Source organism: Artemia franciscana, chromosome 5 (assembly GCF_032884065.1).
Source record: "Artemia franciscana chromosome 5, ASM3288406v1, whole genome shotgun sequence".
NCBI lineage: Eukaryota > Metazoa > Arthropoda > Branchiopoda > Anostraca > Artemiidae > Artemia > Artemia franciscana.
The window spans coordinates 48,228,435-48,244,010 of NC_088867.1; positions in this window are offsets into that span (position 1 = coordinate 48,228,435).

Below are 15,576 nucleotides of genomic sequence, written 5' to 3' on the forward strand. Positions count from 1 at the left end.
TATAGTGGAACTAAAAAAGAACTAGGAACCTCTTAAAAACGGTGTCGGAGTGAAATAATATATACACCCTTAAAGGATGGTTAAAACGCGATCAGTCATATTTTTCACCTGTTTCATATTTTCATACTGATTTTAACGAGAAAAACGTTGAGCATTTCAGTCCTTGTGGTGTCTGCTGGCCACGAGCTTGCTGCTGGTGATAAATAAAAAAGCTGAGAAAATCTTTCAATGAATCAACAAAAGCATTGAGACTTAACCACTTTTTTTTAACTCAATTACTGTTAAAAGACACTTTCCCTAGAAAAAGGTTTGCTTCTACTGTCACTACTCCTACTACTAACAACTCATTGCAGTACAAAATGCCTGAAGCAAACAGAGCTGGACATGCTCCTTCTCCAACCCAATTTTCTCAAAGCTTCACTCTTATCTTCCCCATTTAGGTTTGAAGTTCCTTTAAATCCTTCGTTTGGACCTATTCCTACTCCATTCGGAAAAAAGCCCGTTTTTTCGGTCTAAACAGATGTTTAGCCAAAAATAGCCCAGGGAAAAGGCCTGAAACTTTTATTCTCCTTGAGCTAGTTTGGTATTAGCTAGGAGATATATCTATTAATGACTTGAGCACAAGGTGTTATTCATTTCTGAATAACAGCCATACATTTAGTTCTTGACATGCAACCTAAAAAGAAATTGCGCCGTTTTTGGAAATTTTTCTACCCAAAATATTTCGGGTAAAAAACAATTTAGTACAAACGGATAACAAATTGAACAAAAGCTATCTTCTACCTAAATTTAAAAGCTTTTACCTAAGCTTAAATTATACCTAAGTGTTGAAAGAGGGACTAAGAGAGACATTTGATTTGGTTTGAAGTGCTCTGTCCAGCTCCGAGCAACATTTTTCATACATATATCATACCTGGTTGAGGACTGAACTCTGATGGAACATCGAACTTCTGAGCGAGAAGACAATGTTTTGATTTTCGATTTGGAGTCAATTGCAAAGAAAAAAACAGACAGTCTGAAAACATAGTGTTGATAGCAAAGGCCTTATCAAAAGATGGGGAGAGGGGCATTGGGCTGGAGCCCCCTCCCTAACTGAAATTTTAGCCCAACTTGTAAGCATGTAACAAAAATAAATATGACCGAATTTTTATACGTTTATTAAAGTTTTTGTACTCACTTTCAATTCTTTTGTGAAGTTTTTTGTGTACAGATTTGAAGCTCCATGTTGTTCATAACCACCTTGAATAGAATCTTTCCCGACACATGTACATTGAATAGACAGCAATTTAATTAACAATTAGTATAAAGATTATACATTTTCTTCGTTTTAAACTGGCCTCTCGTTAGCTTGAGGTGAATTTTTCCTGGCACAGCATAAACATTATTGATTTACATTGAATTGACAGCGTTTTACTTAACAATTAGTAAGATGATTATTATTATTAAATAAAAATAACCCGTCATACAAAAACAGCAAAAGACGGAACAATAAGCGAAAGAAAAAAAAAGAAACTCACATTGAGCACGAAGACAAACACTTAAAAAAATTAAATATCTTAACTACTGGACCCATACCGATGACCAGGAATGGTTCAACTTTGGCAAACAGGAATTATAAGGACGGAAATAAACCATAAATTATAACCATATATAATCCATAACCATATAAACCATAAATTAGTAATAAAATTTAAAAATTATTGCACGATATAAGGTCATGACACAGAAATACAAAATTAAAATATACAAGACGGAGCAAAAGAGATAGAGAAAAAAGGAAAACAAACAAACAACAAAAACATGAAAAAAGAGACACAGACTACTGAAACAGTACTGAACACCATTCCTGGGCAGTCATATTCACTTTTTATTCTGTTTAGCTATTACTCTAGCTACTGTAATATTTGGGTCAGCAATTTTAAACCAACGGGCAATTTTTGAGCTGCTTAACCAGGGTGGAAGGTGGAGTAAATATTTTGCAAAACGGAAAAAGATTGAGCGTATTTCCGTGTGTTCAGTAATAGTTAACAGTTGTCAAAAGGCAGAAACATACAGAATATGGGGAAGAGCTATTGCATTGAAAAAGCTAGCTAGCAAATGCCAGCTGAGTTTGAACTTGCAGGAAATTGCTGAGGACAAGAAATGGAAATGCGGCAGGTTAAATGTTCAGTAAGGAGGTACCGGGTGTGAAGTGCGGATAAACCTATAGGGAGACCAAGTTAGACAAGGTTATTGACAGGCTGAACAAAAGAATTCCTAAGTTTGACTGAATTTATTAGATCGCTCTTTCTGTTAAAAGGGACTATTTCCGACTAAGTAGAATTGAAATGTAGACCAATGTTTAGATATTCTGCTTCTATAATAGAATAAACATCAGTGACTCGTTGCAGGGTGCGACTACAACAAATAACAAGGAGAGATGATGCTCAACAACAAAAAAACTCAGATGAGAATGCTGCCAGTAGAGACAAAAGATATGAAAGACTAAAATAAAGCGGATATTTTGCCTGTATCTAAACTACACGTCCTCAGAACAAGATAAAAAAAAAAAAACACTAAGCTAAAAACAAATAAAACCACCATCAATAATAATAAATACAATTGTATTTATCAAGTAGGTAACCTGATCCACGTAGGTAAAAGAAGCTATTCGAGTTACTTGAATGAGAACATCAAATCAACTGTTGGAAAAATTATGAAAGTTGTAACTAAGTTAACTATTCTATTGCGAAATATACCTCTTGTTAGCTAATATTGAAGCAACTATTTTTTGTCCAGTAGGTAATCTTGTCCCCTGGTGATTATGTAAAATTTTTATTTCCTTATTGACTATTGGCTCATTTTTCAAAAGACAATCATAAATTGGCTCAATATTTAAATCCCCCGTGTCTCTATTTATTGAAAGATTGAAATAGCTGTAGAAATAGCCCTCTCATTAGAAATAGCTGTAGCCTCATCAAATTGCATAAAATGTTCTGGATGATAGAATGTATGTTCAGCCAGAGCCGAAACAAAAGTTTCAGGAGCCTTTCTTAATTTTACGGTTCTTTCTATTTACTTGCGATGCTCAATAAATTGTTGGTGAGCTCTATCAATATGAAACTTTCAACAAGAACAAGGAAATATATACATACCACTAACTAAATCTGCCGGGTTAAGCCCATCCCAGAATTAAGGAAACTACCTAATGGTCTCACTGATTGGAAGTAAGAATCAAAGTTATGTCTACGCAAAATTCGTCTAAGTATCTCCACCTAAACGTAAGGCAAAGAAATGAAATTTTTGGCATATTTGATTTTGTACACTGAAACTCCAATGTACACTACACTGAACACTCCTTTTGTACACTACACTGACACTTTTCCAACTAAGGAGAGAGAGATGCCCCCATAGCAAACGAAACTCCTGTTTGTAAAATTCACCTCTAAAACCACAATAAGGAGAATATTCATTTGCAAGGATAACCAACTTCATAATGACTTCAATCTCCAAACTAGCCATGATCACATCTTTTATCATATCAAAGTGCTTTTGTAATTTAATACTTATAGTGGAAGAAAAATACGGTTTGACCTCAGGGAAATTAAAACAGAAGTTTTTTTTACACCAAAATGTTCAGAAAAATAAGTTTAATCACCCCAAAAAATCCCCCTGAATCGCCCTTGCACAACTACCCGAACTCCCCCCCCCCCTTGAAGGGGGGAAAATCGAAATTTCTATTTGGACCTATTTTTGGGTTAAAGTGGTCGTTTTCTATCAAATCAAGCATGGCGAATCCGAATCCGACGTCAGAAATCAAGTTTTTTGTACCCCGGTATCAATTTTCACCTTCAAGGAACAGGGGGGGTTAAAGTACGTAGGTCATTATTTGCCGGATTGCTGCAGCTAAAGGATCATTTTTTATCAAATAAAGTACCTTTTTGCCAGATATGAGGTCAAAAAATAGTTTTTTTTTTACTATTTGCTTCATTTTAACCTCTAAGGGGCCTGTAATATGAGGGGTTGCTAAGAATTACATCTTGAAAAATCACTTCTTTAATCGAGATCATAACTTCAGATCAATCAGCTATAAAAAGGAACGTTAAGAATTCAGATAAATTAATCACAAGAACACTTTGATTTTAAAGCACAACCTAAAGCTAATTCTTCTTCCTGCTCGTCTTCGTTATCATCCTCATCCTGTCTTGCTGCAGTGTTAGCACATAACACCCCTTTACACTCCCCGAAGGCAAAGCTACAGGGCAAACCGTTCCGACGGCAGCTGTATCTGAGCGTCTCGCACCCGCTGGTGTACTGGTACCGCACCATATTCAGCAGGTAATCCGGTGCTGGAAAAACATCCGTCATTATGGGAAGATACACAATCCGTGACGAAGAGAGGTGCCAACCCAACTCTTCGGCTTTAGCGAATCGGACGTGTCTTGCAACTTCATGATTTGCAAATAGCACCTGTAAAAGTGGTACTTTGCGGCAGCCAAAGTCGGCCGAAGCCACTCTGCCCGAACGAAAGCAATTGCACATGAAACCTGCATTGTAAATGCTCGCATCCGAAGGTCTTTTCAGTGCTTTTCCCTTAGAACCCTTATTGCTTTCCGCTGTAGATGCGGAGCAAAGCTTCCTCTCCAGCTTCTGCGATCTCGTGGTGGTTGGATCCCGGTGTCATGAAGGTCTTGCAAGCATCTTTAAAAATCCCATCTTTAAGTGACAAGGAAACCACTGTTGGTTTTACTACGCCGTGAAGTCTAGATGTTGTATCGCAGCCAGACATTGCGTGGCAAACGAGTAGATTTTCTGCTGCTTCAGTTCCTAATTTGTTCTTGATCCTTTTTAATTCGTCGGTTTTCTCCATGTGTATCTGTCTGCATAAAGATATCACATGCATCAAGCTTGGCATGGTATAGTAGAAAGACTAATAGGTCGGTATCATTCCCAATCAAAGTGGTCGACGAAGTTTCAGCGCAACTGACTGCGGTTTGTACAACTAAATCATTGGCATCATCCTGAGCGCGTAGAACTTTGCATCCTGAGTTCGCCAGCCTCTCAGCAAGTAGGTTGATGAAGCGTTGTTTGTTTTTGTGATTTCGCAGAAATTCTTCCTTACTTTTGACAATCTTCATGTTAGGAGAGAATTGAATCGTTGAACACGACAAGCCTTGGTTCTCTTCAGTTGTTTGCAGTTTTTCGTCGCTGGTGTATCAGTGTAAGAGTAAAATACTACCGCTGCCTGGCCAAAATGTCTTGTTACATAATCTACGTCAGATCCTGCCACCTAAGAGTATGTGGATCCGGCAGTCCATGGGATTTTGTGGACTAACCAGCCACCGTCCAAGACTCTGGGAGGTTGGGAATGTCACTGGACCATCAATCTCCTCAATTTTCATCAGTGCATTTGTTAGAGAGGCTTTGTTGGCTGTCCTGATCACTTCGAACAAACTGAAGAGCGATGTTGGAAAACTACAGAGCTCGAACGAAGTTCAAGTCAGAACCACTGATGCTAGCCACTGCAGTAAGACGCTGGAAGATTAGAGCAGGTTCGACCAATACCCTCTCGCAATCTATCACCACGGATGACCTCTCAGCCATAGTTACAGCTTTGTCCTTTCTCCTGAAAACACATTTGTCAATGTCTTTCGCTTCCATATCCTTCAGAATGGTTTCTCCCAAAGATTTGGCATCGTCTGCGTTTACAGATAATGAAGCGCGGATATCAGTAACCACGCTCAACAGCTCTGAATCCTACCTAAAGGGCTCTAGGGGCTCAATGTATCGAACTATCTTTTTCTATGTCCGCCAAATCTTTAGCTTTCCTCGAAGATATACGGGATTTTCAACAGTCAACTCCGCGAGCCCAGTCAGGTTCTGCATTCGTTCGCTAACGAGAACCAAAGTAGCCATAGTAGATGTCCAAATTGTCCAGGTTCTTTCCCAAGATTCCAAGTAGATCCAGATTCTCAAAACCAAATACAGACAGTTCTGGACTCAGATAATGGTTCTTTTGCACTTTGAACTATTTCATAGATAAGCTCTGCTGCTTCTGACACCTGCGCTTCATCGGTGTTATCTCCTTCAAGGTGCGACTCGTGCGCCTGTTCTGCCTTTTCAAGGGGTTCTGGTAGCAGGTCATTGCCATCAAACGCTCTGCTATCCAGTACTGATGATAAAAGGTTTGCATAAAGGGCTACTTCCAACAGACCATGGCCTCGCACAGCACGAGATACAGCGTTGCCTTGTCACATACTACGCACAGTGTTAGGCACGTATACTTGACTTAAGATTTCCAAAAGTTTCGAGTCAGCCATAAGGAAGCCAATGGCTCCTAGGAAACTCATGCGTGTATGAAATTCACCTAGGACAACAATGGCATTTCTGAAAGCACTTGTGGCAGGCTCTGCATCGACGATACACTTCGCCTGCCAGTAAAGTGGTTGGTCAAAAGTAATGACTAGAGTTTTTCCAGAACGACTAGTGTGCTCGTTTGCAATCATAAGTTTAGAATAAATACAGGAGATGTCGCTTGGGTTGTGGTTAATCATTGGTAAAAACGAATATTCGACTTTCCTGGATGAGGTATCTTTTGATATATTGACCACATAAAGGCCGACCAGGTCATGTGTGAGCTTTTGAAAAAGCCAGAGATGCGCCAGAATGTTTCACCTTTCCATTCATTGTCATGAGTGTCACCACTGTTTTTCAAGCAAACAATAGTCCTTGGTTGCGACTTGGTAGGTTTTTGGTAGGTGTAGAACATTACGGTGCCGATTGACTTCATCTCATTTCCACTTACTTCTTTTCTTGGCACTGAAAGCTCCGTTGCCGGCAACTCAGGTGTAGACACTTCAATAAGTCCCATTCCATGAAAGGTATTCAGGCCGTCGATAGTAGCAATATCATGATCGACATTGTCCCCTACATACTGAAAAAATGTGCTTTCTCTTCGGACTCTTCCAACAATCTTTGATTTACTGCTGCACATCTCTCAATTTCTTTTACCTCCGAGTACGAAGAGCAGAAGCCAAGATTGTACAGTTTGTCAATTAAAAATCGGGATGAGAAATGGTGATGCAGCTTCGAAGCCAGTCCTATTTGTATAGGAGACATTAAACCAGGTCGTCTGCATGCCTGCATTATAGCCTGTCCGATAGAAGATATTAGACGAGGCGTGTCGACCCCTATCGATGAAAGCAGTAGACAAGGAGATGGGCACACGAAGTTCAAACACTTCTCTACTGACGATATCTCGTTAAGAAATTCATAGGAATCCTTGTTTGTCGTAATGGATTTGATTTCACTTCTTATTCTCTTTCCAACGACTTTGATGAGCTGATCTCTTTCTCCGTTTTTACTATCTGCTTTTCCTCTTGGTGAAATTCTCGTAATATCCTGTCAACCGTATCTCTAAATGTTACGAGTATCTCTTTCCCTTTTGAATCGGACACAACCATTTGTTCGCCATACTCACTGACTTGCAAATCCTTGGCTTGACGAAAGCTATAGGCCGAACTATCACAGTCAGTTTCAGAGAGAATACGAACCATCTTTTTTAAAATGATCGTCATAGGTACAGGTTCTTCACTGTTGGCATAGCACCGAGGTGCTTCTTCGAGAGCGGCTTTCCTTGCACTATCGCACGGTCCTCCCTTCCGTTTCTTTGGTGGAGGCACGTCACTCACTTCTTCTTGATCACAGAATTTTTTTCGAATCTCTTTTCCTGTCCAGAAGTTCACTGAGCATATTTGATGATAAACGGCATCATCTGCATGAAGGTCAGAAGTTTCTGGATTTATCCGACCAAGCATTGTCGTGGCCCACTTATCGTTCCTGCTCTTACAAATTTCACTAATCGAGTTGTCGAAGTAATGAGTTCGTACTGCAAAAGCTTCAGCGAATTCACGACTTTTGATCTTGTATAATTTCACGGCTTGACCACATAATAGGCAGTTCTTCTAAAAATCAAGATCTGGTCGGGGGGGGGGGGGGGTTGCAACCGCTTTTTTCTGCTCAGGTTTCCTTTGAGCGTTCTTTTCCCTGTCGATCCGACGTCTGTCACAGAAGTTACGACGACACGCGGTGTGGACTTCATTTCTTGTCGTCAGAGCTATGCTACTACCTCTTTCTTTGCTTGCGTTATTCATGGCATTGGCTCCTTTCTCGGATAATATGGCACTGTTTTCACCGGGTTTGATGCTGCTTTGTCATATCGGGCAGACCATGTTCTCTTCATTGACGGCTCTAGAAGAAAAACAAATTATTATTTCATACAACTTGTTTGTTCAGTAAATCCAGGCACAATCCAATCGGATTTCAACCCATCGCCACATTAAGCTTCAATGATACACAGTAGATGGCATTGCACAAATAGAATTGAAAAGCAAAAATGAATATCCGCTCTTTTCCAAAATCAGAAGCATAATCTTAAACACTATCTCACTAAATACTTTTAAACAACGCTCGCGGATCCCAGTTTATTATTTTGTCTTTTTTTCTTTGCGAAAGTACATAAAAGGGCACAAACCTTGTATATAGCCTTGAACACGCCAATCATCTAGCAAGTACTATGGTAGATGGCTCCACTGATTAGATCACCGAAAGAATGACACTAAGGAATGGGAACCGCAAACTGGAGGGGGAGTCTGGAATGCTGGTTTGAAATTAGACTGTTCGAGACTCATATTCTAAGGCGCCATTCCTAGCTTGATATAAAATGTTGAACCAACCGACAAATGATTAAAATCACTAGTTGACCACGTAAAATCAAGTTTTTAACTTCATTTTCGAATTCACCGCCATTGATTCCAAAGGAAACGGACAAATAATGCATCTTATATTCTTAAGAGTGGACACAATGCCACCAACAACCACTTTCCTAATTTTGACACAGATGGCGAGAAGTTTGATACAATGGGGCGGAGAAGGACTCCACCCATATGAATTTTGGGTAGACCACAGATCTTGGGCGTGGACCAACCTCTTGAATAAAATCTATTATAAAATTGTTGGGTAATGTGTAAATTGTTTTTCAGCGACTCCAAATCCTTTCTTATCGACTTTACATATTTAACCCTAAGATCGAAATCCAGTTTCTTGTAAGTATTGGTATCAGAATTAATTGTATTCATTTTACAATCATAATTATCAGTGTCCATAATTACAATAGTGTTGACTTTATCAGCCCTAGTGATAGTAACGACCTTATCTTTTTTCAAATCAGAAAGTATTAAGGTGTCATTTTTGTTATATGATTTTTCTCATGTTAAAAGTGTTTAGTTTCCTTACGATCTCAGCTCTAAGCTCCTGAGGAGTAACTCGAATAGTTTCTTTTCCCTACGCTTATAACTAGTGACAATGGTTTTTATTATTATTGGTGGTGGTTTTATTTGTTTTTATTTAGTTTTTTTCTTTTTATCTTGTGCTATGGACACCTAGTTTAGATACAGGCGAAATATCCGCGTTATTTCATCTCTTTTCTCTCTACTTGCTGCAGTGTCGTTCGAGGTTTTTTTTTATTGTTTAGTCTTATCTCTCTTTGTTGCTTGTTGTCATATCTGTCCAGCTCGGCTTAAGAACTTTCAAGGGCGTGACTAGGATTCAGAACATCGTCAGAATAGCAAATTAGTGACATATTTTTTGACGATAAAATTAATGAGGAGGGACATTGTTCCTGAGCGTCAGTGACGTAATTATTTAATTGACCATGTGAAGAAACTGCTCCATAGCGTGCACCCTTTAAAACCAGAATGAGTATTGTTCGAGTAATCGGAGGCATATTCTTATCAGGCGGTAATTTTAGTCGAATACAAAGTCGAGAATATATTTCCCAAAGTGTGAGAATGACTGCAGGGCCGAATCCTCGCTTTGCAGATTTCAGAAGCATTTCGGGGTGTACTAACGAGTCAAAGGCACGTTTGACGTTATGACTAGAAAGACATTCCCCCGCAGATTCTATAGCAATAAGAGCGTTTACCACGACTGTAAGTACATCATTACATCCTGTTCCTCTTTTGTATCCGAGCTGATGTGGTGGTTTATAACATGTCTTTTCAATATATATATATATATATATATATATATATATATATATATATATATATATATATATATATATATATATATATATATATATTATGTATATATATATACATATATATATATATATATATATATATATATATATATATATATATATATATATATATGTATACTGGAAAAACTGTTGAATGATAAACTGGAGAGTTTAAAATTCAGACAATGCGGGAGAGGGATAAAATAACTTGAGAGAAAAACATTTATGAAGTTGTCGATTGTATCTTCGGGAAGAAAGTTAGGACCGCATCTAGGTATTTCAATGAAAAATCTTCATGTTTAATAGAGAGGAGAAAGGGCTAGTACAAGAATTATCTGAGTGATAAATAATATTGAAACAAAAGGAATGTGAAGAAATTGAAAAAGCTTTAAAATATGAATTGTGGAGACGTGAAGTGGAGCTCATGGATTAAATTGCCAAGGGTCTCGAAGATACAGCTAGAGGGTATAACAGTAAAATATAGTACTGGCATGTTATTGAATTAAGAGGGTGTAGTCAATCTGGACTTGTCCCGGTTAAAGTTAGGAACGGGCCACAATCAATAATAAGGAAAGGGTTAAAGAGAGATGGGCAGGGCATTTTGAGAATGTGCTAAAACACAACAGACTTGCAGGAAAATATACAGAGGATTATGAAAAAGTTTGTGATACCTTGGATGTCAAGTAAGATTTGTTTAGTGAGGAAGAATTAGCGAAAGTACTAAAACAATAAAAAAAATATTAATGCCCCAGATGCTGATAGTATAGTAAATGAGTTTCTTAAATATGGTGGCTCTGAGGTTAGAAATAAGTTAGCTGAATGAACCTGAGGATTATGGATAAGAATGGAAAGTACCTAGATATTTTAGAAAAAACTTAATTAAACTAATCTATAAGAAGGTAATAACAGTGAGTGTGGATATTATTGAGGCATTAGTCTGGTCTCTTTATTTAGTAAATTACTTGGTAATATAATACTTTTTACAATGAGAGATGCTGTTGACCAAGCTTTAAGAGAAGAACAGTGCGGTTTTACAAAAAGGTAGATGAAATTTGAATTCTTAGTTTAATAAGGACATACAAACTGTAGCATAATCTTTGATGTGTGCTACTTGATTCTTTTTGACAACTTTCCAAGTGATGACTGGTTCACAATGAGTTGAAAGAAGTTGACAACCCCTTACCAGGGCTCATAACAAGAATACTTGGGTTTGGGATTTTGACTTGGATAAGGTCATCAATGCCTAACAGATTTAAGTTAAAAAACAAAGGTTCGGCGATATGTACTTCATAGTGACGCTGAAAAATAAAGAAGAAGAAAAAAACTGAAAAAATGTAAAAAACTAAAAAAACTAAAAAGAAAAAACACTCAAATATAAATTACAGACCGGGACACAAATGACGACCGACACAGAGGGAATATATATGACGACCGGGAACCTCAAAGAAAAATTACAGACTGGGACACCCGGACACAAATCACGACCGGGACACAGGGACACAACTACAACGGGGACGCCGGGGGCACAGGCGGGATATATAATTGACGAATGAGACACGGATTGTTTGAATAGAAATTACAGACCGGGACACCGGGACACAAATGACGACCGGGACACTGGGACACAGGGAATATAAATGACGACCGGGACACTGAAAGAGAAATTACAAACTGGGACACCAGGACACAAATGACGACCGGGACACAGGGAATATAAATGCTATTGATATGCACAGACAGTGGGACAGCGAAGAATGTTGTATATTCGCACGTTTTACGTAGTTAAAAATATATATTTATATTTATCTCTATTCACAGGTGGGACACAGGGACACAGCTACAATGGCGCGTAACTAATATGGCGCGTAACGACTTACGCGCGCGGGGGGGCTTGGGGGGGCGCGAAGCGCCCCACCCATATATATATATATATATATATATATATATATATATATATATATATATATATATATATATATATATATATACATATATATATATTTGTATTTATGTGTACAATTCCATACCAATGGTTTTTTTTTGCTCCTATCAAGGATAACTTCTCTTAAAAAAATCCATTCTTTGAATAAACTCCTGGTTTGCTGCCTCTGTCTCTGTCTTAAAAGCTGCAGAACAATTTGGAAGTTTTGAAACTATCTTCGGTCGGACATTTCGCTTTTTCAGACTGACACATTTTTTTAACCTCAGTATCTACAGAAAAGAAGTAAGTGAAGTTATGATAAATTTCGTGGTAATTATTTTATGTTTAGGAGATTTTTCAATTTTAGCTTTGTTGCCTCTTCTTCTTTTTTTGAGCTTTGTAATAACACCTCTAGAATTGATGATTACATAGTCCCAAACAAGAAAGGGGGTCCATTCCTTTCCAATGCTAGCCCAAAAACTTAAAAATTTAGCTCCCTCTTCCCACCACCCAAATAAAAGAAGTACATTGATTATTTTTGCTTGAATTCCAAGCATTACAAAACATTTTTGTGCCATTTTTATCTGAACATTAATAAACCAACAACATTACCGTTATATTATGAAAAACCGCATCTTGCATATCTACCCCTACATCTTTGCACTTCGCCGTAGATTTTAAAAATGTGTTTTTGGCTATTTTCTTTTAAAGACTTTTTATAACTTTTTACTTTTTAGAAGACTCTATGAAAGAATTTTCTTTAAAAAAATTAAGGAAAAAACTTTTTCTGCTGAATTCTGAAAGAAAAGCATGAAAAAATAAGTCAGTGATACTGACTGAAATGTCACAACTTTTGCCTACAAAAAATGAAACAATCAAAAGTACCAATTAATGTTGCAATTGATAATGTACCAATTTCTGGCACTTAAAAATACAGTTTTTATCATTAAGTAAAGGCAAACTAGTTTAAACTAGTCTATATAAATTCAAGGAAATTAATAGCAGGTCACATTTTTTAGTTTACCTATTCATTCAATCCTTGAACTTGTCAAAACGTTACAACAAAATGTGGCTCCTATTGTTTTTCTATTTAGGCTACCTAACAGTAACCATTGAAAATCCTCTGGAAAATCTACTGTACCTTACTTAAGATTTCTCTTCATAATAATAATATATATATATATATATATATATATATATATATATATATATATATATATATATATATATATATATATATATATATATATATATATATATATATATATCTATATATATAAAAATAAGTTGTCTGTCTGTGGATCAGATGACGTCATGTTTCTGTGTTGACTGACGTCATGAAATTAGTTGTCGTCATTTTTGCTTTGACGGTGACGTCATTCAAGATATTTAAGACATATGTTCACGTAGAAATCTATTAATGTTTAAGTTTACAATGACTGATGAACTTACCATGGACTCAAAGACTCAAAGAGTCTATGCCAAAAAACTTGCTGCTGATAGAGAAAGTCAGAAAAGAAAGCGTGCCGAGGAATCAAAAGAACAGCAAGGAAACAGGCTTGAGGCTGATAGAGAAAGAAAGAACAGAAAGCGTGCCGAGGAATCAAAAGAACAGCAAGGAAACAGGCTTGAGGCTGATAGAGAAAGAAAGAACAGAAAGCGTGCCGAGACCAGTGGGTTGTTCCATATTCCCCATTATTATCAAAAACATTTAATGCACACATAAACGTTGAATACTGTAACTCCGTAAAGGCAATCAAATACATATGTAAATACGTCAACAAAGGCAGTGACATGGCAGTTTTTGGCTTGCAGCCCGAAATCAAAGATTTCGACGAAATCGTACAATATCAGGCTGGAAGATACATAAGCAGTAATGAAGCTGTTTGGCGAATTCTTTCATTTCCGATACATGAACGTAGCTGTTGTTCACTTAGCGGTACATTTACAGAATTGTCAACGTGTTTATTTCACGGAAACCAACGTGCAACAAAGAGCCTTGAATCCACCGGATACAACATTAACAGCTTTTTTTTCGCTTTGCAAAAATGATTCTTTTGCAAAAAAACTGCTATATACTGAAGTGCCTTCGTATTACACGTGGAATACTAAAAATAAAGTATTTGAACGTCGAAAACAGGGTAAGTCAGTCGACGGCCAACCTACCATCTTCAAATATTCCACAATAGGAAGACTCTACACCGTTCATCCCAATCAACATGAGTGCTTCTTTCTACGCCTGCTTTTGGTGAATGTACCCGGTCCGACATCCTTTGAGTATTTGAGAACTGTAAACGGTACTATACATGACACTTACCGTAGTGCTTGCCAAGCTCTGAATTTATTGGAGAATGACCAACACTGGGATAACAGCATCAATGACGCGTGCAAAACGTCAACCCCAAGTCAAATTCGTGCATTGTTTGGCATCATTTTAACAACTTGCTCTCCGTCAGCTCCTACAGATTTATGGGAAAAATATAAGTCAAAAATGTCCGAAGATATACTCCATCGAAAACAGTTAGAGACGTCAGATATGACTTTTGATTTTACATCAGAAATTTATAACTACACATTAGTTATTATAGAAGATTTGTGCGTACGTATGGCAAACAAACCTCTTCAGGATTTGGGAATGCCTTCACCTAACCGTATCGCTGCTGTTTCGGCATGTGTAGAATTGGATCGTGAACAAAGTTACAGTACGAGTGATCTATTGTCGTATGTACAAAATAACATTTCCAAGTTAACGTCGGAACAAAAAGACATTTATGATACGATAATGCATTGTGTCGATAACAACGTTGGAGAAATTTTCTTTTTGGATGCGCCAGGAGATACTGGTAAAACGTTTGTGATAAAACTGATTCTAGCATCAATTCGATCAAAAAATGATATAGCGTTGGCAATTGCGTCGTCCGGAATAGCCGCAACATTGCTGCCTGGTGGAAGAACAGCTCATTCCGCTTTGAAATTGCCTCTGAATTTGCATTCTACAGAAACTCCCACGTGCAATATTTCCAAATCATCTGGGATGGGTAAAGTATTGCAGCAATGCAAACTTATTATTTGGGATGAGTGCACAATGGCACACAAAAAATCGCTCGAGGCTCTGGATCAATGCTTGAAAGATTTGAGAGGGAAGTCGAAACCCTTTGGCAGCACATTAATATTGCTTGCGGGAGATTTTAGGCAAACATTACCTATAATACCTAGATCAACTCCTGCAGACGAAATGAATGCTTGCCTGAAAAATTCCAATTTATGGGCACACGCAAAAATATTAAAATTAACTACAAATATGCGTGTCCGATTGCAAAACGATGACTCTGGTCAAACATTTTCAGATCAGTTGCTGGCAATTGGAAACGGAAAGCTCCCAGTAGACCCAATTTCAGGACGTATACAACTACCTGCTGATTTCTGTAATTTAGTGACGTCCAAAAATGAATTGATTGAAAAAGTATTTCCGAATATTCTAAAAAATTATAAAAATAATAAATGGCTAAGTGAAAGAGCGATTCTCGCACCCAAAAATATAGACGTCCACGAAATCAACAATATTGTTTTGACCAAGATTCGAGACCAGGCAGTC